Source organism: Asparagus officinalis, chromosome 2 (assembly GCF_001876935.1).
Source record: "Asparagus officinalis chromosome 2, Aspof.V1, whole genome shotgun sequence".
In the NCBI taxonomy this organism is placed as follows: domain Eukaryota; kingdom Viridiplantae; phylum Streptophyta; class Magnoliopsida; order Asparagales; family Asparagaceae; genus Asparagus; species Asparagus officinalis.
In genome coordinates this window covers 40,224,257-40,230,562 of record NC_033795.1, presented here as the reverse complement: position 1 = coordinate 40,230,562, position 6,306 = coordinate 40,224,257, and positions in this window count along the sequence as shown.

Below are 6,306 nucleotides of genomic sequence, written 5' to 3'. Positions count from 1 at the left end.
ATTCCGCAATCGCCTCTGACGATACAACGTCTAGCATAGGACAAGCTCGGGAAGTGTTCATGATCAACACCGAGCAAATAGCCAAAATCATTGAGGATGCTCTAGCCAAGCAGAAAGAAGCATTCAAAATTGAAATGGAAATGGCTATGCAGGAGATGAGACAAATGCACGACCAACAAATCCGAGTCTCCACGAACAGCTCAGTGTTAAGGAACAACGATGAACGTCACTATCCGGTTCACAGGAGTTCGATTGATGTCGGTGAACGCTTGAAGTGAACCGACGAACTACGTGGACTAACAGAATTTTGGAATAATGAAGGTATGGGCTAATCGGGAGCCCCGCGATGTTTACAAAATAAACAATACCCTTCGTGTCTCATTCAGTCTACAGATGATACAACCATTGGAGATGATAGAACTCCTTGTCGGCTTTCCAATGCACTTCAAACCACTCAAATCTGAGTTCGGACGAAGAAGTTACGGTGAAAACGAACAAACATACGAAAAAAACGGCGTCTCAACACTTCAAGGTGTCTCGGCCAAGCGAGACACCCCAAGGTGTCTCGGCCAAGGCCGAGACATCCTAGGGTGTCCCGGCTCAGGTGGAGACACCCTGGGGTGTCTCCAACGCAGATTTGGGCCCTTATGCGATTTTAACCGCCCGTTATCTCCTCGTGCCTATAAATAGAAGCCCCGGAGCCTCATTTTTTCAGAGCTGGAATTTTGGAGAATTGGCGAAGCCCTGCCGGACTGAAGAGTGATCGAGCACTTCAACACAAGAGAGTTCTTCGTCAGATCTATATCACCCGCATCCAATCCTTAGTATTATCCCATTGTGGTAATTCTAAGAAGAGCAATTATCTCGCTTCGTCGAGATAAGCGCTTCAGTTTCTAGATCTCCTCGCGGATCGATGAAGCTCTGGACCAGATCTGATTGCCAGGTAGTCCACGAATATCAACATTCACGTCACAGGCTAAAGACCCACGCAAGCAAGAGACGACGAACGGATCTTGTGTTATTTTCAAGAAAGTTGTAATCTTTTATTCTTTTGTTATTTGAATTCATTTGTAACGTTTGAAGTTTAATGAAATCAATGACTAAGGCAACTTTCGACGAAAACAAACTAGCGACCACAGTGGGAGCCAACAGCCTCGCTGTCGAGGCTGTCGTGACGCAACCGGCATTCAAGATCCGGGTGAACGAAGAGATCGAATACGAGTTCGATCAACAGAAGTTTGAAGAGTACCTCTCTTCCTCCTCCTCCAGATCCGCCTCTCCAAACAGGCGCATGAAGACTTCATCTTCCAAGAGTGCTCGCGGGCCCTCCGGATCGAAGATCCAANATGGACGGGATCCGCTACAATGAGGATCTAAAGTCCAGACAGCGCCAAGAGCAACAACGGCGCACAACCAACTCCTCCTCCAAGACAGAAACGAACGAATGGGTTCGTGTCAAGAGGACTCGCTCAACCCTCGAAGAGCGAATCAAGAAACGCCGCGCATTGCTTGCGCATGCCCGAGTCCTTCTGCAGAAAGCGGAAGTGATGCAGAAAGAAGAGACGGTCGAGAAGCCGCCTAGACACAAGCAGGTGTGGGTGCCAAAGGCAAAACCGGCGCCTAAGACAAAAGTGGACGGAGTTGCTGTCCAACCTTCTTCAAATCAAGATCTCGTTTCCCCTACTCCCGCACATCCGGTAGAGCCAGGTAAGAACGTGGGTCCTCCAAGATCCAAAGTTCCTTTGAAAGGTCGCCTCGGTCCTTTACCAGAAAATCGAGGTAAGGCACCTGTCAAAACGTCCGAGACCAAGCCTAGGCGTTTCCGACGAAGAAGAAGGATAGTCAAAGACGGAGAATTTCCGAGAGTCACCACTAATATGACCAGCAAAAGGGCATCGACACGGGATAATCCCGAGTCAATTCTGCTAGTACCCCGGTATCTAACTCGTCTGCAATCTGGAACCATTACGCGAGAAACTTATGGTAGGGTTCGGACGAGATTACCGTCAGAAGATGAAGAATCAGATGCCTGCTCTGCGATTGCATCGGACAACACGGTATCCAGCGAGGGACAACCCCGCGAGGCACTCATGATAAGCGCCGAACAAGTAACCAAGATGCTTGAAGATGCCCTGACTAAGCAGAAAGAGGCATTCAAGTTCGAGATGGAGATGGCTATGCAGCAGATGAGAGAGATGCATGACCAGCAAATCGCGGCACTGACAACTCACCAAGGAGAACCCAGTCGTCACAATAATCCGAATCAAGAGGAGAATGAACGGGAAGAGGATAATGTCAACATAAATATCCCTCCTGTCAACAACGACAATGGAAGCGGTCCCGTGGATGATAATGCAAAAGAGGACCACGTTACCTCTCCCCAAAGCCACTCGAAGACAGGTACGAGTGAAGACAAGAAAACCCTTAATGGTGCGGTCATTCGTTGGCACTCTTCGCGGAGCGGCCTTCGATTGGTATCGTCGCCTCAAGCCGGGGAGTATCAGCAGTTGGGACGACATGGAGGATATGTTTCTAACAAACTTCTTCGACGACGACACAGAGATTTCAATCGGCACACTATTTGACGAGAAATAGAAAAATGGTGAGACGGTCGAAAACTTCGTGAAGAGATTCCGAAACAAAGTAATGAATTGCAGGGATCCGGTCAGCGAAGACTTTATTCTCGAGACTTGTCACAATATAAAATTCTTCCTCTCCCATTTTCCAGTCTGTTTCTGTTCTTAGAAAGACACGATTCTCAACTTCCAATCCAGGCACTTTGTGCATGGGGAATTTTATCCTGAAGCCTAAGTAGGGATGAGTCAACGCCTAACACGCGTTGCCGGTTTAATCTTTCACCGATTGAAAAAGACACCAAGGTCTAAACTTGGGGAATTTTATCCCGAAGCCTAAGTAGGGATGAGTCAACACCTAACATGTGTTGCCGGGTAGCCTATTCTCGTAACAAGGGCGAAGCCTATGTATTCGGCATCATAGCGCAAAGTCTCAGAGAATTCACTCTCTTAGCACAACGTTATATGCGGAACGGATTCAGACAATCCGCATGCTAGCCCTATTCAAACGATAATCGGTAAAGGCACATCAAACCCGTTGAAGGCTGGGGGTTTGCCAAAAATCCCAAAGTCTATGTCTAACACGTATTGCCGGTTTAGTCTTTCGCCGATTGAAAAAGACACCAGGGTCTAAGCCTAGGGAATTTTATCCCGAAGCCTAAGAAGGGATAAGTCGTCGTCTAATACGCGGTGCAGGGTACCTTTTCTCTATAAGAAATGGTTAAGTCTAAGAAGGGATAAGTCGTCGTCTAATACGCGGTGCAGGGTACCTTTTCTCTATAAGAAATGGTTAAGTCTATGTATCCAAAATCATAGCATCAAGTCTAAGAAAAGCGATTTTCTTAGCACAACGTTACATGTGAGACGAGTTTTAATAATTCACATGCTAGCCCGACTCAAACGGTAGTCGGTAAAGGCTAATCAAATCCGTTGAAGGCTGGGGGTTAGCCAAAAATCCTAAAGTCAGCGCCTAACACGCGTCACCGGGTAGTCTATTCCCGCGAGAAAGACGAAGTCTACGTATTCAATATTGTAGCACTAAGAGCGTTAATTCTCTTAGCACAACGTCACATGCAGAACGTATTTAATAATCTGCATGCTAGCCCGACTCAAACGGTAGTCGGTAAAGGCTCGTCAAACCCGTTAATGGCTGGGGGTTTGCCAAAAATCTTATAAATGCGAAAGTCACCGACGCATCAGCTTCATCAGTTGGTCCCGTGACTTGAGCATCCAACGACTTCGGGATAAGATCTATAGCCGGATACGAGTCAACTTTTATAGTTGGTCCTACAGCCCCAGCATTTGGGACCGCCATGCTCCAATACCTCAAGAGCTTAAACTGTGTATACTCCAACAAACGTCAAGTGGTCCGAAACCCTAGGGTCAACGCTGATCAACGCGTAACCCTAGGTCAACGTCAGTCAACGCGTTGCGACCAAAAAGTCAACATTCAATGTTCGAAACCCTAAGGTCAACGTCGGTCAACGCGTGACCCTAGGTCAACGCCAGTCAACGCACTGCGAGCAAAAAGTTAACTCAATAACACGAGGCAAACTCAACTCATCAGTTGTAGATTTGAGACTCCGACGACGGCCAAGCGATCAACGCAGCGCCGGAAGGACTTCGACTATTCGTCAAAACATTAGATAGACCGAAAACTGAAGGAGCCAAGAGTTAAAGCTAGCTACAGGTCCTTTACACCGACTGAAGGCTGGACCAATCACATCCAAAGTATTACAGCCTCTTCTATAAAAGAAACGAGTCTGGAACGCTTTGGAGGGGGTATCTGTAGGAATCGAAAATTGCCTATAGGTCTCCACGAATAGCTCAGTGTTAAGGAACGACGATGAACGCCACTATCCGGTTCACAGGAGTTCGATTGATGTCGGTGAACGCTTGAAGTGAACTGATGAACTACGTGGACTAACAGAATTTCGGAATAACGAAGGTACGGGCTAATCGGGAGCCCCGCGATGTTTACAAAAGGAACAATACCCTTCGTGTCTCATTCATTCTACAGATGATCCAACTATTGGAGATGATAGAACTCCTTGTCGGCTTTCCAATGTACTTCGAACCACTCAAATCCGAGTTCGGACGAAGAAGTTACGGCGAAAACGAACAAACATACGAAAAAAATGGCGTCTCAACACTTCAAGGTGTCTCGGCCAAGCGAGACACCCCAAGGTGTCTCGGCCAAGGCCGAGACACCCTAGGGTGTCTCGGCTCAGGTTGAGACACCCTGGGGTGTCTCCAACGCAGATTTGGGCCCTTATGCAGTTTTAACCGCCCGAAACCTCCTGGAGCCTATAAATACAGCCCCGGGTCCTCACGCGAAGCCCTGCCGGACTGAAGAGTGATCGAGCACTTCAACACAAGAGAGTTCTTCGTCAGATCTACATCACCCACATCCAATCCTTAGTATTATCCCATTGTGGTAATTCTAAGAAGAGCAATTATCTCGCTTCGTCGAGATAAGCGCTTCAGTTTCTAGATCTCCTCGCGGCTCGACGAAGCTCTGGACCAGATCTGATTGCCAGGTAGTCCACGGATATCAACATCCCCGTCACAGGCTAAAGACTCACGCAAGCAAGAGACGACGAACGGATCTTGTGTTATTTTCAAGAAAGTTGTAATCTTTTATTCTTTTGTTATTTGAATTCATTTGTAACGTTTGAAGTTTAATAAAATCAATGACTAAGGCAACTTTTGACGAAAACAGTGGTATATGTTAGACCCTAGAGGGGGGGGGGTGATTAGGGTCTTATGCTAATCTAATTCGATTAAATACCAATTAAAATTAATTAATACGTTATCCTAGCAAGTATGAACTACAACAAGATATATGTGCTAGGATAAGCAATATGAACAACAAAGATATATCCTAGAAGATGAATTATATATATGCAAGGATATATAAACTAACACAAGGGGTAAACAATATGAACTAGATAGTGGATCATATAAATAATGAGACAATGGCGAAATGAGCAATGAGCATAAACACAAGTATAAATAAACGCCAAAGCACACTCAAACACAAGATATGATCACGGAGTTCGGACCTTCCGTCCTACGTCTCCGCTCCCCACTCCCGGGGAGAAATCCACTATCACAACCGGGTTTTCTACGCTCACCCGAATAACGTTTACACCTCACAGTGCAATCACACTCTACACCCACTAAGTGTTGGACCTAGCCGTGTCTCCCTCAAGTGCTCGGTTACAACCTCTCCCTAGGCACGTCAACCGACGCCACTCCTCTTGGGACGATCCCCGACTCTCACCACACACTTCTCACTCGGTGTACAAGTGTATTACAAAATGATCTCACAATTAAGCACAAATACAGTAAATGATTGTTCTCTCTAACAAGGTGAGAACTCAATTTAGCACAACTCAAGGTTACAATCTCTCACCACCCAACTATACTATGCAATGAAAGATACAATAAGCTCAATGTGGGTGTGTGTGTAACAATGAGTAAATAAGATCAAATCAACTAAACTCAAGTATGAAATCTAGCTTAAGAACAATGATAATCAATCAAGTATATAAATGTAAAGCTAGAGTTTGAGTTTAGAAAACTTCTCAATTTGATAACAAGAGATGGAGGGATGATAGTTGGAAGCTCAAACTTCAATAGATAATCTCCTCAAGCTCTTGTGGAATTTGATTCACCAAAACAAACTCTCAATTTGCTTAAAAGCTTTTTAAACACACTTAAACCAAAC